This window comes from Hyla sarda, chromosome 5 (assembly GCF_029499605.1).
Source record: "Hyla sarda isolate aHylSar1 chromosome 5, aHylSar1.hap1, whole genome shotgun sequence".
Lineage (NCBI taxonomy): Eukaryota > Metazoa > Chordata > Amphibia > Anura > Hylidae > Hyla > Hyla sarda.
In genome coordinates, this window is record NC_079193.1 from 320,274,969 (window position 1) to 320,290,519 (window position 15,551).

Consider the following 15,551-nt stretch of genomic DNA (forward strand, 5'->3'; position numbering starts at 1 on the left):
TTCTTCTTTTTTTATGGCCTTTCTCCCTTGTGTTGTTTATGTGACGTCACAGTACGGGATATGCTCCTACAGTCCTATCAGCTTGAGTCCCTGCACGTCCCCAGGGCTCACCTGCAATGTACGCAGGGGTGCGCTACCTGCTGTCCAGCCCTTTGCGCAACGGTCCGCGGCCTGGAGGAAAGCTGCTTGTGCGACAGAGTGGGGCCAGCCAGTGTCTACCGGCCACACCACCCTGGGTATGCCCGATCTCGTCTGATCTCGGAAGCCAAGCAGGGTCGGGCTCGGACAGTACTGGGATGGTTGACCTCCTGGGAATACCGGGTGCTGTAGACAGGTTGCGATGTTTCTTTACACTTTCTCCTCTGGCCCAGCCTGGGAAGGCACTTTCCCGAATATCGGGGGGGGGGGGGGGGAGATTTACGAAAACCTGTTTTGGGGGAAAAGTTGGCCCATTGCCCGTAAGCATCCAATGAGATGGCTTCTTCCAGTTTCAAAAAGGTAGCAAATAAAAAATGAAAAGAAGCAATGTGATCGGTTGCTACGGGCAACTGCTCCGCTTTTTCTCTGCGCAGGTTTTGACGAATCTCCCCCATTCAACTTGGGGCAAGCCAGAGCTGGAAGCCGCAGAGGCCTGTGTGCCGGTTTGCTGCTTGCTACTGTCAGCACACAATCCGTCCATCCAGCTCCGTGTCCCGGCCAGAAAAGCTCATTGCCCCTGCAGCCAGGCATGTGTAAATATAAGAGTTAAAAGCAGCCCAGCCAGGAAATGGCCAGGCTTTGAGCAGGCTGAGGCTGAAGGGGCCAGCCCGAGCAAGGGCTCCCTGTGCAAAGCAGTTTGTGTACGTAAGCCATAGAGCCAGTGAGCTGAAGCAGCCTTGGAGCTGGGCTGAGTGCGTGGAAAGGAGGGGGGCAGGAAGCAGGCCCAGTGCTGAGCAGCAGGCAGGCAGGCAGGCTGCAGAGTAGAAGAGCTGCAAATGAGAGGCTCGTCTCTGCCTACGGCCACACCACCCTGAACACGCCCGATCTCGTCTGATCTCGGAAGCCAAGCAGGGTCGGGCTCGGACAGTACTGGGATGGTTGACCTCCTGGGAATACCGGGTGCTGTAGACAGGTTGCGATGTTTCTTTACACTTTCTCCTCTGGCCCAGCCTGGGAAGGCACTTTCCCGAATATCGGGGGGGGGGAGATTTACGAAAACCTGTTTTGGGGGAAAAGTTGGCCCATTGCCCGTAAGCATCCAATGAGATGGCTTCTTCCAGTTTCAAAAAGGTAGCAAATAAAAAATGAAAAGAAGCAATGTGATCGGTTGCTACGGGCAACTGCTCCGCTTTTTCTCTGCGCAGGTTTTGACGAATCTCCCCCATTCAACTTGGGGCAAGCCAGAGCTGGAAGCCGCAGAGGCCTGTGTGCCGGTTTGCTGCTTGCTACTGTCAGCACACAATCCGTCCATCCAGCTCCGTGTCCCGGCCAGAAAAGCTCATTGCCCCTGCAGCCAGGCATGTGTAAATATAAGAGTTAAAAGCAGCCCAGCCAGGAAATGGCCAGGCTTTGAGCAGGCTGAGGCTGAAGGGGCCAGCCCGAGCAAGGGCTCCCTGTGCAAAGCAGTTTGTGTACGTAAGCCATAGAGCCAGTGAGCTGAAGCAGCCTTGGAGCTGGGCTGAGTGCGTGGAAAGGAGGGGGGCAGGAAGCAGGCCCAGTGCTGAGCAGCAGGCAGGCAGGCAGGCAGGCAGGCTGCAGAGTAGAAGAGCTGCAAATGAGAGGCTCGTCTCTGCCTACGGCCACACCACCCTGAACACGCCCGATCTCGTCTGATCTCGGAAGCTAAGCAGGGTCGGGGCTGGTTAGTACTTGGATGGGAGACCGCCTGGGAATACCAGGTGCTGTAGGCTTTTTGCTTTTTCTCACTTCAACCAGCAGGGGTCAGTCTCCCCTATGCCTTTTTTACATTCACTTTCTTAGCTGCACATTTGCTTCTTTTCTTCTTTTTTTATGGCCTTTCTCCCTTGTGTTGTTTATGTGACGTCACAGTACGGGATATGCTCCTACAGTCCTATCAGCTTGAGTCCCTGCACGTCCCCAGGGCTCACCTGCAATGTACGCAGGGGTGCGCTACCTGCTGTCCAGCCCTTTGCGCAACGGTCCGCGGCCTGGAGGAAAGCTGCTTGTGCGACAGAGTGGGGCCAGCCAGTGTCTACCGGCCACACCACCCTGGGTATGCCCGATCTCGTCTGATCTCGGAAGCCAAGCAGGGTCGGGCTCGGACAGTACTGGGATGGTTGACCTCCTGGGAATACCGGGTGCTGTAGACAGGTTGCGATGTTTCTTTACACTTTCTCCTCTGGCCCAGCCTGGGAAGGCACTTTCCCGAATATCGGGGGGGGGGGAGATTTACGAAAACCTGTTTTGGGGGAAAAGTTGGCCCATTGCCCGTAAGCATCCAATGAGATGGCTTCTTCCAGTTTCAAAAAGGTAGCAAATAAAAAATGAAAAGAAGCAATGTGATCGGTTGCTACGGGCAACTGCTCCGCTTTTTCTCTGCGCAGGTTTTGACGAATCTCCCCCATTCAACTTGGGGCAAGCCAGAGCTGGAAGCCGCAGAGGCCTGTGTGCCGGTTTGCTGCTTGCTACTGTCAGCACACAATCCGTCCATCCAGCTCCGTGTCCCGGCCAGAAAAGCTCATTGCCCCTGCAGCCAGGCATGTGTAAATATAAGAGTTAAAAGCAGCCCAGCCAGGAAATGGCCAGGCTTTGAGCAGGCTGAGGCTGAAGGGGCCAGCCCGAGCAAGGGCTCCCTGTGCAAAGCAGTTTGTGTACGTAAGCCATAGAGCCAGTGAGCTGAAGCAGCCTTGGAGCTGGGCTGAGTGCGTGGAAAGGAGGGGGGCAGGAAGCAGGCCCAGTGCTGAGCAGCAGGCAGGCAGGCAGGCTGCAGAGTAGAAGAGCTGCAAATGAGAGGCTCGTCTCTGCCTACGGCCACACCACCCTGAACACGCCCGATCTCGTCTGATCTCGGAAGCCAAGCAGGGTCGGGCTCGGACAGTACTGGGATGGTTGACCTCCTGGGAATACCGGGTGCTGTAGACAGGTTGCGATGTTTCTTTACACTTTCTCCTCTGGCCCAGCCTGGGAAGGCACTTTCCCGAATATCGGGGGGGGGGAGATTTACGAAAACCTGTTTTGGGGGAAAAGTTGGCCCATTGCCCGTAAGCATCCAATGAGATGGCTTCTTCCAGTTTCAAAAAGGTAGCAAATAAAAAATGAAAAGAAGCAATGTGATCGGTTGCTACGGGCAACTGCTCCGCTTTTTCTCTGCGCAGGTTTTGACGAATCTCCCCCATTCAACTTGGGGCAAGCCAGAGCTGGAAGCCGCAGAGGCCTGTGTGCCGGTTTGCTGCTTGCTACTGTCAGCACACAATCCGTCCATCCAGCTCCGTGTCCCGGCCAGAAAAGCTCATTGCCCCTGCAGCCAGGCATGTGTAAATATAAGAGTTAAAAGCAGCCCAGCCAGGAAATGGCCAGGCTTTGAGCAGGCTGAGGCTGAAGGGGCCAGCCCGAGCAAGGGCTCCCTGTGCAAAGCAGTTTGTGTACGTAAGCCATAGAGCCAGTGAGCTGAAGCAGCCTTGGAGCTGGGCTGAGTGCGTGGAAAGGAGGGGGGCAGGAAGCAGGCCCAGTGCTGAGCAGCAGGCAGGCAGGCAGGCTGCAGAGTAGAAGAGCTGCAAATGAGAGACTCGTCTCTGCCTACGGCCACACCACCCTGAACACGCCCGATCTCGTCTGATCTCGGAAGCTAAGCAGGGTCGGGCCTGGTCAGTACTTGGATGGGAGACCGCCTGGGAATACCAGGTGCTGTAGGCTTTTTGCTTTTTCTCACTTCAACCAGCAGGGGTCAGTCTCCCCTATGCCTTTTTTACATTCACTTTCTTAGCTGCACATTTGCTTCTTTTCTTCTTTTTTTATGGCCTTTCTCCCTTGTGTTGTTTATGTGACGTCACAGTACGGGATATGCTCCTACAGTCCTATCAGCTTGAGTCCCTGCACGTCCCCAGGGCTCACCTGCAATGTACGCAGGGGTGCGCTACCTGCTGTCCAGCCCTTTGCGCAACGGTCCGCGGCCTGGAGGAAAGCTGCTTGTGCGACAGAGTGGGGCCAGCCAGTGTCTACCGGCCACACCACCCTGGGTATGTCTGATCTCGGAAGCCAAGCAGGGTCGGGCTCGGACAGTACTGGGATGGTTGACCTCCTGGGAATACCGGGTGCTGTAGACAGGTTGCGATGTTTCTTTACACTTTCTCCTCTGGCCCAGCCTGGGAAGGCACTTTCCCGAATATCGGGGGGGGAGGAGATTTACGAAAACCTGTTTTGGGGGAAAAGTTGGCCCATTGCCCGTAAGCATCCAATGAGATGGCTTCTTCCAGTTTCAAAAAGGTAGCAAATAAAAAATGAAAAGAAGCAATGTGATCGGTTGCTACGGGCAACTGCTCCGCTTTTTCTCTGCGCAGGTTTTGACGAATCTCCCCCATTCAACTTGGGGCAAGCCAGAGCTGGAAGCCGCAGAGGCCTGTGTGCCGGTTTGCTGCTTGCTACTGTCAGCACACAATCCGTCCATCCAGCTCCGTGTCCCGGCCAGAAAAGCTCATTGCCCCTGCAGCCAGGCATGTGTAAATATAAGAGTTAAAAGCAGCCCAGCCAGGAAATGGCCAGGCTTTGAGCAGGCTGAGGCTGAAGGGGCCAGCCCGAGCAAGGGCTCCCTGTGCAAAGCAGTTTGTGTACGTAAGCCATAGAGCCAGTGAGCTGAAGCAGCCTTGGAGCTGGGCTGAGTGCGTGGAAAGGAGGGGGGCAGGAAGCAGGCCCAGTGCTGAGCAGCAGGCAGGCAAGCAGGCTGCAGAGTAGAAGAGCTGCAAATGAGAGGCTCGTCTCTGCCTACGGCCACACCACCCTGAACACGCCCGATCTCGTCTGATCTCGGAAGCTAAGCAGGGTCGGGCCTGGTTAGTACTTGGATGGGAGACCGCCTGGGAATACCAGGTGCTGTAGGCTTTTTGCTTTTTCTCACTTCAACCAGCAGGGGTCAGTCTCCCCTATGCCTTTTTTACATTCACTTTCTTAGCTGCACATTTGCTTCTTTTCTTCTTTTTTTATGGCCTTTCTCCCTTGTGTTGTTTATGTGACGTCACAGTACGGGATATGCTCCTACAGTCCTATCAGCTTGAGTCCCTGCACGTCCCCAGGGCTCACCTGCAATGTACGCAGGGGTGCGCTACCTGCTGTCCAGCCCTTTGCGCAACGGTCCGCGGCCTGGAGGAAAGCTGCTTGTGCGACAGAGTGGGGCCAGCCAGTGTCTACCGGCCACACCACCCTGGGTATGCCCGATCTCGTCTGATCTCGGAAGCCAAGCAGGGTCGGGCTCGGACAGTACTGGGATGGTTGACCTCCTGGGAATACCGGGTGCTGTAGACAGGTTGCGATGTTTCTTTACACTTTCTCCTCTGGCCCAGCCTGGGAAGGCACTTTCCCGAATATCCGGGGGGGGAGATTTACGAAAACCTGTTTTGGGGGAAAAGTTGGCCCATTGCCCGTAAGCATCCAATGAGATGGCTTCTTCCAGTTTCAAAAAGGTAGCTAATAAAAAATGAAAAGAAGCAATGTGATCGGTTGCTACGGGCAACTGCTCCGCTTTTTCTCTGCGCAGGTTTTGACGAATCTCCCCCATTCAACTTGGGGCAAGCCAGAGCTGGAAGCCGCAGAGGCCTGTGTGCCGGTTTGCTGCTTGCTACTGTCAGCACACAATCCGTCCATCCAGCTCCATGTCCCGGCCAGAAAAGCTCATTGCCCCTGCAGCCAGGCATGTGTAAATATAAGAGTTAAAAGCAGCCCAGCCAGGAAATGGCCAGGCTTTGAGCAGGCTGAGGCTGAAGGGGCCAGCCCGAGCAAGGGCTCCCTGTGCAAAGCAGTTTGTGTACGTAAGCCATAGAGCCAGTGAGCTGAAGCAGCCTTGGAGCTGGGCTGAGTGCGTGGAAAGGAGGGGGGCAGGAAGCAGGCCCAGTGCTGAGCAGCAGGCAGGCAGGCTGCAGAGTAGAAGAGCTGCAAATGAGAGGCTCGTCTCTGCCTACGGCCACACCACCCTGAACACGCCCGATCTCGTCTGATCTCGGAAGCTAAGCAGGGTCGGGCCTGGTTAGTACTTGGATGGGAGACCGCCTGGGAATACCAGGTGCTGTAGGCTTTTTGCTTTTTCTCACTTCAACCAGCAGGGGTCAGTCTCCCCTATGCCTTTTTTACATTCACTTTCTTAGCTGCACATTTGCTTCTTTTCTTCTTTTTTTATGGCCTTTCTCCCTTGTGTTGTTTATGTGACGTCACAGTACGGGATATGCTCCTACAGTCCTATCAGCTTGAGTCCCTGCACGTCCCCAGGGCTCACCTGCAATGTACGCAGGGGTGCGCTACCTGCTGTCCAGCCCTTTGCGCAACGGTCCGCGGCCTGGAGGAAAGCTGCTTGTGCGACAGAGTGGGGCCAGCCAGTGTCTACCGGCCACACCACCCTGGGTATGCCCGATCTCGTCTGATCTCGGAAGCCAAGCAGGGTCGGGCTCGGACAGTACTGGGATGGTTGACCTCCTGGGAATACCGGGTGCTGTAGACAGGTTGCGATGTTTCTTTACACTTTCTCCTCTGGCCCAGCCTGGGAAGGCACTTTCCCGAATATCGGGGGGGGGGGGAGATTTACGAAAACCTGTTTTGGGGGAAAAGTTGGCCCATTGCCCGTAAGCATCCAATGAGATGGCTTCTTCCAGTTTCAAAAAGGTAGCAAATAAAAAATGAAAAGAAGCAATGTGATCGGTTGCTACGGGCAACTGCTCCGCTTTTTCTCTGCGCAGGTTTTGACGAATCTCCCCCATTCAACTTGGGGCAAGCCAGAGCTGGAAGCCGCAGAGGCCTGTGTGCCGGTTTGCTGCTTGCTACTGTCAGCACACAATCCGTCCATCCAGCTCCGTGTCCCGGCCAGAAAAGCTCATTGCCCCTGCAGCCAGGCATGTGTAAATATAAGAGTTAAAAGCAGCCCAGCCAGGAAATGGCCAGGCTTTGAGCAGGCTGAGGCTGAAGGGGCCAGCCCGAGCAAGGGCTCCCTGTGCAAAGCAGTTTGTGTACGTAAGCCATAGAGCCAGTGAGCTGAAGCAGCCTTGGAGCTGGGCTGAGTGCGTGGAAAGGAGGGGGGCAGGAAGCAGGCCCAGTGCTGAGCAGCAGGCAGGCAGGCAGGCTGCAGAGTAGAAGAGCTGCAAATGAGAGGCTCGTCTCTGCCTACGGCCACACCACCCTGAACACGCCCGATCTCGTCTGATCTCGGAAGCTAAGCAGGGTCGGGCCTGGTTAGTACTTGGATGGGAGACCGCCTGGGAATACCAGGTGCTGTAGGCTTTTTGCTTTTTCTCACTTCAACCAGCAGGGGTCAGTCTCCCCTATGCCTTTTTTACATTCACTTTCTTAGCTGCACATTTGCTTCTTTTCTTCTTTTTTTATGGCCTTTCTCCCTTGTGTTGTTTATGTGACGTCACAGTACGGGATATGCTCCTACAGTCCTATCAGCTTGAGTCCCTGCACGTCCCCAGGGCTCACCTGCAATGTACGCAGGGGTGCGCTACCTGCTGTCCAGCCCTTTGCGCAACGGTCCGCGGCCTGGAGGAAAGCTGCTTGTGCGACAGAGTGGGGCCAGCCAGTGTCTACCGGCCACACCACCCTGGGTATGCCCGATCTCGTCTGATCTCGGAAGCCAAGCAGGGTCGGGCTCGGACAGTACTGGGATGGTTGACCTCCTGGGAATACCGGGTGCTGTAGACAGGTTGCGATGTTTCTTTACACTTTCTCCTCTGGCCCAGCCTGGGAAGGCACTTTCCCGAATATCGGGGGGGGGGGGGGGGGAGATTTACGAAAACCTGTTTTGGGGGAAAAGTTGGCCCATTGCCCGTAAGCATCCAATGAGATGGCTTCTTCCAGTTTCAAAAAGGTAGCAAATAAAAAATGAAAAGAAGCAATGTGATCGGTTGCTACGGGCAACTGCTCCGCTTTTTCTCTGCGCAGGTTTTGACGAATCTCCCCCATTCAACTTGGGGCAAGCCAGAGCTGGAAGCCGCAGAGGCCTGTGTGCCGGTTTGCTGCTTGCTACTGTCAGCACACAATCCGTCCATCCAGCTCCGTGTCCCGGCCAGAAAAGCTCATTGCCCCTGCAGCCAGGCATGTGTAAATATAAGAGTTAAAAGCAGCCCAGCCAGGAAATGGCCAGGCTTTGAGCAGGCTGAGGCTGAAGGGGCCAGCCCGAGCAAGGGCTCCCTGTGCAAAGCAGTTTGTGTACGTAAGCCATAGAGCCAGTGAGCTGAAGCAGCCTTGGAGCTGGGCTGAGTGCGTGGAAAGGAGGGGGGCAGGAAGCAGGCCCAGTGCTGAGCAGCAGGCAGGCAGGCAGGCTGCAGAGTAGAAGAGCTGCAAATGAGAGGCTCATCTCTGCCTACGGCCACACCACCCTGAACACGCCCGATCTCGTCTGATCTCGGAAGCTAAGCAGGGTCGGGCCTGGTTAGTACTTGGATGGGAGACCGCCTGGGAATACCAGGTGCTGTAGGCTTTTTGCTTTTTCTCACTTCAACCAGCAGGGGTCAGTCTCCCCTATGCCTTTTTTACATTCACTTTCTTAGCTGCACATTTGCTTCTTTTCTTCTTTTTTTATGGCCTTTCTCCCTTGTGTTGTTTATGTGACGTCACAGTACGGGATATGCTCCTACAGTCCTATCAGCTTGAGTCCCTGCACGTCCCCAGGGCTCACCTGCAATGTACGCAGGGGTGCGCTACCTGCTGTCCAGCCCTTTGCGCAACGGTCCGCGGCCTGGAGGAAAGCTGCTTGTGCGACAGAGTGGGGCCAGCCAGTGTCTACCGGCCACACCACCCTGGGTATGCCCGATCTCGTCTGATCTCGGAAGCCAAGCAGGGTCGGGCTCGGACAGTACTGGGATGGTTGACCTCCTGGGAATACCGGGTGCTGTAGACAGGTTGCGATGTTTCTTTACACTTTCTCCTCTGGCCCAGCCTGGGAAGGCACTTTCCCGAATATCGGGGGGGGGGGGGGGAGATTTACGAAAACCTGTTTTGGGGGAAAAGTTGGCCCATTGCCCGTAAGCATCCAATGAGATGGCTTCTTCCAGTTTCAAAAAGGTAGCTAATAAAAAATGAAAAGAAGCAATGTGATCGGTTGCTACGGGCAACTGCTCCGCTTTTTCTCTGCGCAGGTTTTGACGAATCTCCCCCATTCAACTTGGGGCAAGCCAGAGCTGGAAGCCGCAGAGGCCTGTGTGCCGGTTTGCTGCTTGCTACTGTCAGCACACAATCCGTCCATCCAGCTCCATGTCCCGGCCAGAAAAGCTCATTGCCCCTGCAGCCAGGCATGTGTAAATATAAGAGTTAAAAGCAGCCCAGCCAGGAAATGGCCAGGCTTTGAGCAGGCTGAGGCTGAAGGGGCCAGCCCGAGCAAGGGCTCCCTGTGCAAAGCACTTTGTGTACGTAAGCCATAGAGCCAGTGAGCTGAAGCAGCCTTGGAGCTGGGCTGAGTGCGTGGAAAGGAGGGGGGCAGGAAGCAGGCCCAGTGCTGAGCAGCAGGCAGGCAGGCAGGCTGCAGAGTAGAAGAGCTGCAAATGAGAGGCTCGTCTCTGCCTACGGCCACACCACCCTGAACACGCCCGATCTCGTCTGATCTCGGAAGCTAAGCAGGGTCGGGCCTGGTTAGTACTTGGATGGGAGACCGCCTGGGAATACCAGGTGCTGTAGGCTTTTTGCTTTTTCTCACTTCAACCAGCAGGGGTCAGTCTCCCCTATGCCTTTTTTACATTCACTTTCTTAGCTGCACATTTGCTTCTTTTCTTCTTTTTTTATGGCCTTTCTCCCTTGTGTTGTTTATGTGACGTCACAGTACGGGATATGCTCCTACAGTCCTATCAGCTTGAGTCCCTGCACGTCCCCAGGGCTCACCTGCAATGTACGCAGGGGTGCGCTACCTGCTGTCCAGCCCTTTGCGCAACGGTCCGCGGCCTGGAGGAAAGCTGCTTGTGCGACAGAGTGGGGCCAGCCAGTGTCTACCGGCCACACCACCCTGGGTATGCCCGATCTCGTCTGATCTCGGAAGCCAAGCAGGGTCGGGCTCGGACAGTACTGGGATGGTTGACCTCCTGGGAATACCGGGTGCTGTAGACAGGTTGCGATGTTTCTTTACACTTTCTCCTCTGGCCCAGCCTGGGAAGGCACTTTCCCGAATATCCGGGGGGGGGGGGAGATTTACGAAAACCTGTTTTGGGGGAAAAGTTGGCCCATTGCCCGTAAGCATCCAATGAGATGGCTTCTTCCAGTTTCAAAAAGGTAGCTAATAAAAAAATGAAAAGAAGCAATGTGATCGGTTGCTACGGGCAACTGCTCCGCTTTTTCTCTGCGCAGGTTTTGACGAATCTCCCCCATTCAACTTGGGGCAAGCCAGAGCTGGAAGCCGCAGAGGCCTGTGTGCCGGTTTGCTGCTTGCTACTGTCAGCACACAATCCGTCCATCCAGCTCCGTGTCCCGGCCAGAAAAGCTCATTGCCCCTGCAGCCAGGCATGTGTAAATATAAGAGTTAAAAGCAGCCCAGCCAGGAAATGGCCAGGCTTTGAGCAGGCTGAGGCTGAAGGGGCCAGCCCGAGCAAGGGCTCCCTGTGCAAAGCAGTTTGTGTACGTAAGCCATAGAGCCAGTGAGCTGAAGCAGCCTTGGAGCTGGGCTGAGTGCGTGGAAAGGAGGGGGGCAGGAAGCAGGCCCAGTGCTGAGCAGCAGGCAGGCAGGCAGGCTGCAGAGTAGAAGAGCTGCAAATGAGAGGCTCGTCTCTGCCTACGGCCACACCACCCTGAACACGCCCGATCTCGTCTGATCTCGGAAGCTAAGCAGGGTCGGGCCTGGTTAGTACTTGGATGGGAGACCGCCTGGGAATACCAGGTGCTGTAGGCTTTTTGCTTTTTCTCACTTCAACCAGCAGGGGTCAGTCTCCCCTATGCCTTTTTTACATTCACTTTCTTAGCTGCACATTTGCTTCTTTTCTTCTTTTTTTATGGCCTTTCTCCCTTGTGTTGTTTATGTGACGTCACAGTACGGGATATGCTCCTACAGTCCTATCAGCTTGAGTCCCTGCACGTCCCCAGGGCTCACCTGCAATGTACGCAGGGGTGCGCTACCTGCTGTCCAGCCCTTTGCGCAACGGTCCGCGGCCTGGAGGAAAGCTGCTTGTGCGACAGAGTGGGGCCAGCCAGTGTCTACCGGCCACACCACCCTGGGTATGCCCGATCTCGTCTGATCTCGGAAGCCAAGCAGGGTCGGGCTCGGACAGTACTGGGATGGTTGACCTCCTGGGAATACCGGGTGCTGTAGACAGGTTGCGATGTTTCTTTACACTTTCTCCTCTGGCCCAGCCTGGGAAGGCACTTTCCCGAATATCGGGGGGGGGGGGGGGGGGAGATTTACGAAAACCTGTTTTGGGGGAAAAGTTGGCCCATTGCCCGTAAGCATCCAATGAGATGGCTTCTTCCAGTTTCAAAAAGGTAGCAAATAAAAAATGAAAAGAAGCAATGTGATCGGTTGCTACGGGCAACTGCTCCGCTTTTTCTCTGCGCAGGTTTTGACGAATCTCCCCCATTCAACTTGGGGCAAGCCAGAGCTGGAAGCCGCAGAGGCCTGTGTGCCGGTTTGCTGCTTGCTACTGTCAGCACACAATCCGTCCATCCAGCTCCGTGTCCCGGCCAGAAAAGCTCATTGCCCCTGCAGCCAGGCATGTGTAAATATAAGAGTTAAAAGCAGCCCAGCCAGGAAATGGCCAGGCTTTGAGCAGGCTGAGGCTGAAGGGGCCAGCCCGAGCAAGGGCTCCCTGTGCAAAGCAGTTTGTGTACGTAAGCCATAGAGCCAGTGAGCTGAAGCAGCCTTGGAGCTGGGCTGAGTGCGTGGAAAGGAGGGGGGCAGGAAGCAGGCCCAGTGCTGAGCAGCAGGCAGGCAGGCAGGCTGCAGAGTAGAAGAGCTGCAAATGAGAGGCTCGTCTCTGCCTACGGCCACACCACCCTGAACACGCCCGATCTCGTCTGATCTCGGAAGCCAAGCAGGGTCGGGCTCGGACAGTACTGGGATGGTTGACCTCCTGGGAATACCGGGTGCTGTAGACAGGTTGCGATGTTTCTTTACACTTTCTCCTCTGGCCCAGCCTGGGAAGGCACTTTCCCGAATATCGGGGGGGGGGAGATTTACGAAAACCTGTTTTGGGGGAAAAGTTGGCCCATTGCCCGTAAGCATCCAATGAGATGGCTTCTTCCAGTTTCAAAAAGGTAGCAAATAAAAAATGAAAAGAAGCAATGTGATCGGTTGCTACGGGCAACTGCTCCGCTTTTTCTCTGCGCAGGTTTTGACGAATCTCCCCCATTCAACTTGGGGCAAGCCAGAGCTGGAAGCCGCAGAGGCCTGTGTGCCGGTTTGCTGCTTGCTACTGTCAGCACACAATCCGTCCATCCAGCTCCGTGTCCCGGCCAGAAAAGCTCATTGCCCCTGCAGCCAGGCATGTGTAAATATAAGAGTTAAAAGCAGCCCAGCCAGGAAATGGCCAGGCTTTGAGCAGGCTGAGGCTGAAGGGGCCAGCCCGAGCAAGGGCTCCCTGTGCAAAGCAGTTTGTGTACGTAAGCCATAGAGCCAGTGAGCTGAAGCAGCCTTGGAGCTGGGCTGAGTGCGTGGAAAGGAGGGGGGCAGGAAGCAGGCCCAGTGCTGAGCAGCAGGCAGGCAGGCAGGCTGCAGAGTAGAAGAGCTGCAAATGAGAGGCTCGTCTCTGCCTACGGCCACACCACCCTGAACACGCCCGATCTCGTCTGATCTCGGAAGCTAAGCAGGGTCAGGCCTGGTTAGTACTTGGATGGGAGACCGCCTGGGAATACCAGGTGCTGTAGGCTTTTTGCTTTTTCTCACTTCAACCAGCAGGGGTCAGTCTCCCCTATGCCTTTTTTACATTCACTTTCTTAGCTGCACATTTGCTTCTTTTCTTCTTTTTTTATGGCCTTTCTCCCTTGTGTTGTTTATGTGACGTCACAGTACGGGATATGCTCCTACAGTCCTATCAGCTTGAGTCCCTGCACGTCCCCAGGGCTCACCTGCAATGTACGCAGGGGTGCGCTACCTGCTGTCCAGCCCTTTGCGCAACGGTCCGCGGCCTGGAGGAAAGCTGCTTGTGCGACAGAGTGGGGCCAGCCAGTGTCTACCGGCCACACCACCCTGGGTATGCCCGATCTCGTCTGATCTCGGAAGCCAAGCAGGGTCGGGCTCGGACAGTACTGGGATGGTTGACCTCCTGGGAATACCGGGTGCTGTAGACAGGTTGCGATGTTTCTTTACACTTTCTCCTCTGGCCCAGCCTGGGAAGGCACTTTCCCGAATATCCGGGGGGGGGGGGGGGGGAGATTTACGAAAACCTGTTTTGGGGGAAAAGTTGGCCCATTGCCCGTAAGCATCCAATGAGATGGCTTCTTCCAGTTTCAAAAAGGTAGCTAATAAAAAATGAAAAGAAGCAATGTGATCGGTTGCTACGGGCAACTGCTCCGCTTTTTCTCTGCGCAGGTTTTGACGAATCTCCCCCATTCAACTTGGGGCAAGCCAGAGCTGGAAGCCGCAGAGGCCTGTGTGCCGGTTTGCTGCTTGCTACTGTCAGCACACAATCCGTCCATCCAGCTCCATGTCCCGGCCAGAAAAGCTCATTGCCCCTGCAGCCAGGCATGTGTAAATATAAGAGTTAAAAGCAGCCCAGCCAGGAAATGGCCAGGCTTTGAGCAGGCTGAGGCTGAAGGGGCCAGCCCGAGCAAGGGCTCCCTGTGCAAAGCACTTTGTGTACGTAAGCCATAGAGCCAGTGAGCTGAAGCAGCCTTGGAGCTGGGCTGAGTGCGTGGAAAGGAGGGGGGCAGGAAGCAGGCCCAGTGCTGAGCAGCAGGCAGGCAGGCTGCAGAGTAGAAGAGCTGCAAATGAGAGGCTCGTCTCTGCCTACGGCCACACCACCCTGAACACGCCCGATCTCGTCTGATCTCGGAAGCTAAGCAGGGTCGGGCCTGGTTAGTACTTGGATGGGAGACCGCCTGGGAATACCAGGTGCTGTAGGCTTTTTGCTTTTTCTCACTTCAACCAGCAGGGGTCAGTCTCCCCTATGCCTTTTTTACATTCACTTTCTTAGCTGCACATTTGCTTCTTTTCTTCTTTTTTTATGGCCTTTCTCCCTTGTGTTGTTTATGTGACGTCACAGTACGGGATATGCTCCTACAGTCCTATCAGCTTGAGTCCCTGCACGTCCCCAGGGCTCACCTGCAATGTACGCAGGGGTGCGCTACCTGCTGTCCAGCCCTTTGCGCAACGGTCCGCGGCCTGGAGGAAAGCTGCTTGTGCGACAGAGTGGGGCCAGCCAGTGTCTACCGGCCACACCACCCTGGGTATGCCCGATCTCGTCTGATCTCGGAAGCCAAGCAGGGTCGGGCTCGGACAGTACTGGGATGGTTGACCTCCTGGGAATACCGGGTGCTGTAGACAGGTTGCGATGTTTCTTTACACTTTCTCCTCTGGCCCAGCCTGGGAAGGCACTTTCCCGAATATCCGGGGGGGGGGGGGGAGATTTACGAAAACCTGTTTTGGGGGAAAAGTTGGCCCATTGCCCGTAAGCATCCAATGAGATGGCTTCTTCCAGTTTCAAAAAGGTAGCTAATAAAAAATGAAAAGAAGCAATGTGATCGGTTGCTACGGGCAACTGCTCCGCTTTTTCTCTGCGCAGGTTTTGACGAATCTCCCCCATTCAACTTGGGGCAAGCCAGAGCTGGAAGCCGCAGAGGCCTGTGTGCCGGTTTGCTGCTTGCTACTGTCAGCACACAATCCGTCCATCCAGCTCCGTGTCCCGGCCAGAAAAGCTCATTGCCCCTGCAGCCAGGCATGTGTAAATATAAGAGTTAAAAGCAGCCCAGCCAGGAAATGGCCAGGCTTTGAGCAGGCTGAGGCTGAAGGGGCCAGCCCGAGCAAGGGCTCCCTGTGCAAAGCAGTTTGTGTACGTAAGCCATAGAGCCAGTGAGCTGAAGCAGCCTTGGAGCTGGGCTGAGTGCGTGGAAAGGAGGGGGGCAGGAAGCAGGCCCAGTGCTGAGCAGCAGGCAGGCAGGCAGGCAGGCTGCAGAGTAGAAGAGCTGCAAATGAGAGGCTCGTCTCTGCCTACGGCCACACCACCCTGAACACGCCCGATCTCGTCTGATCTCGGAAGCTAAGCAGGGTCGGGCCTGGTTAGTACTTGGATGGGAGACCGCCTGGGAATACCAGGTGCTGTAGGCTTTTTGCTTTTTCTCACTTCAACCAGCAGGGGTCAGTCTCCCCTATGCCTTTTTTACATTCACTTTCTTAGCTGCACATTTGCTTCTTTTCTTCTTTTTTTATGGCCTTTCTCCCTTGTGTTGTTTATGTGACGTCACAGTACGGGATATGCTCCTACAGTCCTATCAGCTTGAGTCCCTGCACG

The 15,551-nt window shown here is 55.3% G+C and overlaps 14 non-coding genes and 10 pseudogenes across 14 annotated transcripts; all 24 read left to right on the forward strand.

Annotated features, from left to right (window-relative positions):
• The first annotated feature begins 213 nt into the window (after positions 1-213).
• On the forward strand, positions 214-333 carry LOC130275081 (5S ribosomal RNA; annotated as a pseudogene).
• A 658-nt stretch (positions 334-991) lies between these two features.
• LOC130274935 (5S ribosomal RNA) lies at positions 992-1,110 on the forward strand. The gene has a single exon (XR_008844643.1). It is a non-coding gene; the product is annotated as a 5S ribosomal RNA (ribosomal RNA).
• Positions 1,111-1,770: 660 nt separating this feature from the next.
• LOC130274922 (5S ribosomal RNA) lies at positions 1,771-1,889 on the forward strand. The gene has a single exon (XR_008844630.1). It is a non-coding gene; the product is annotated as a 5S ribosomal RNA (ribosomal RNA).
• A 300-nt stretch (positions 1,890-2,189) lies between these two features.
• Positions 2,190-2,309, forward strand: LOC130275082 (5S ribosomal RNA; annotated as a pseudogene).
• A 653-nt stretch (positions 2,310-2,962) lies between these two features.
• LOC130274937 (5S ribosomal RNA) lies at positions 2,963-3,081 on the forward strand. Its single transcript, XR_008844645.1, has one exon. It is a non-coding gene; the product is annotated as a 5S ribosomal RNA (ribosomal RNA).
• Positions 3,082-3,733: 652 nt separating this feature from the next.
• On the forward strand, positions 3,734-3,852 carry LOC130274878 (5S ribosomal RNA). Its single transcript, XR_008844586.1, has one exon. It is a non-coding gene; the product is annotated as a 5S ribosomal RNA (ribosomal RNA).
• A 1,063-nt stretch (positions 3,853-4,915) lies between these two features.
• On the forward strand, positions 4,916-5,034 carry LOC130274806 (5S ribosomal RNA). The gene has a single exon (XR_008844514.1). It is a non-coding gene; the product is annotated as a 5S ribosomal RNA (ribosomal RNA).
• Positions 5,035-5,334: 300 nt separating this feature from the next.
• Positions 5,335-5,454, forward strand: LOC130275083 (5S ribosomal RNA; annotated as a pseudogene).
• A 647-nt stretch (positions 5,455-6,101) lies between these two features.
• Positions 6,102-6,220, forward strand: LOC130274807 (5S ribosomal RNA). Its single transcript, XR_008844515.1, has one exon. It is a non-coding gene; the product is annotated as a 5S ribosomal RNA (ribosomal RNA).
• A 300-nt stretch (positions 6,221-6,520) lies between these two features.
• Positions 6,521-6,640, forward strand: LOC130275084 (5S ribosomal RNA; annotated as a pseudogene).
• Positions 6,641-7,294: 654 nt separating this feature from the next.
• Positions 7,295-7,413, forward strand: LOC130274808 (5S ribosomal RNA). Its single transcript, XR_008844516.1, has one exon. It is a non-coding gene; the product is annotated as a 5S ribosomal RNA (ribosomal RNA).
• Positions 7,414-7,713: 300 nt separating this feature from the next.
• LOC130275085 (5S ribosomal RNA) lies at positions 7,714-7,833 on the forward strand (annotated as a pseudogene).
• Positions 7,834-8,492: 659 nt separating this feature from the next.
• On the forward strand, positions 8,493-8,611 carry LOC130274809 (5S ribosomal RNA). Its single transcript, XR_008844517.1, has one exon. It is a non-coding gene; the product is annotated as a 5S ribosomal RNA (ribosomal RNA).
• Positions 8,612-8,911: 300 nt separating this feature from the next.
• On the forward strand, positions 8,912-9,031 carry LOC130275087 (5S ribosomal RNA; annotated as a pseudogene).
• A 657-nt stretch (positions 9,032-9,688) lies between these two features.
• On the forward strand, positions 9,689-9,807 carry LOC130274810 (5S ribosomal RNA). Its single transcript, XR_008844518.1, has one exon. It is a non-coding gene; the product is annotated as a 5S ribosomal RNA (ribosomal RNA).
• A 300-nt stretch (positions 9,808-10,107) lies between these two features.
• On the forward strand, positions 10,108-10,227 carry LOC130275088 (5S ribosomal RNA; annotated as a pseudogene).
• A 656-nt stretch (positions 10,228-10,883) lies between these two features.
• On the forward strand, positions 10,884-11,002 carry LOC130274811 (5S ribosomal RNA). Its single transcript, XR_008844519.1, has one exon. It is a non-coding gene; the product is annotated as a 5S ribosomal RNA (ribosomal RNA).
• A 300-nt stretch (positions 11,003-11,302) lies between these two features.
• LOC130275089 (5S ribosomal RNA) lies at positions 11,303-11,422 on the forward strand (annotated as a pseudogene).
• A 660-nt stretch (positions 11,423-12,082) lies between these two features.
• LOC130274939 (5S ribosomal RNA) lies at positions 12,083-12,201 on the forward strand. The gene has a single exon (XR_008844646.1). It is a non-coding gene; the product is annotated as a 5S ribosomal RNA (ribosomal RNA).
• Positions 12,202-12,853: 652 nt separating this feature from the next.
• On the forward strand, positions 12,854-12,972 carry LOC130274899 (5S ribosomal RNA). The gene has a single exon (XR_008844607.1). It is a non-coding gene; the product is annotated as a 5S ribosomal RNA (ribosomal RNA).
• A 300-nt stretch (positions 12,973-13,272) lies between these two features.
• LOC130275090 (5S ribosomal RNA) lies at positions 13,273-13,392 on the forward strand (annotated as a pseudogene).
• A 656-nt stretch (positions 13,393-14,048) lies between these two features.
• Positions 14,049-14,167, forward strand: LOC130274812 (5S ribosomal RNA). Its single transcript, XR_008844520.1, has one exon. It is a non-coding gene; the product is annotated as a 5S ribosomal RNA (ribosomal RNA).
• A 300-nt stretch (positions 14,168-14,467) lies between these two features.
• On the forward strand, positions 14,468-14,587 carry LOC130275091 (5S ribosomal RNA; annotated as a pseudogene).
• Positions 14,588-15,248: 661 nt separating this feature from the next.
• LOC130274814 (5S ribosomal RNA) lies at positions 15,249-15,367 on the forward strand. The gene has a single exon (XR_008844522.1). It is a non-coding gene; the product is annotated as a 5S ribosomal RNA (ribosomal RNA).
• The last annotated feature ends 184 nt before the right edge of the window (positions 15,368-15,551 follow it).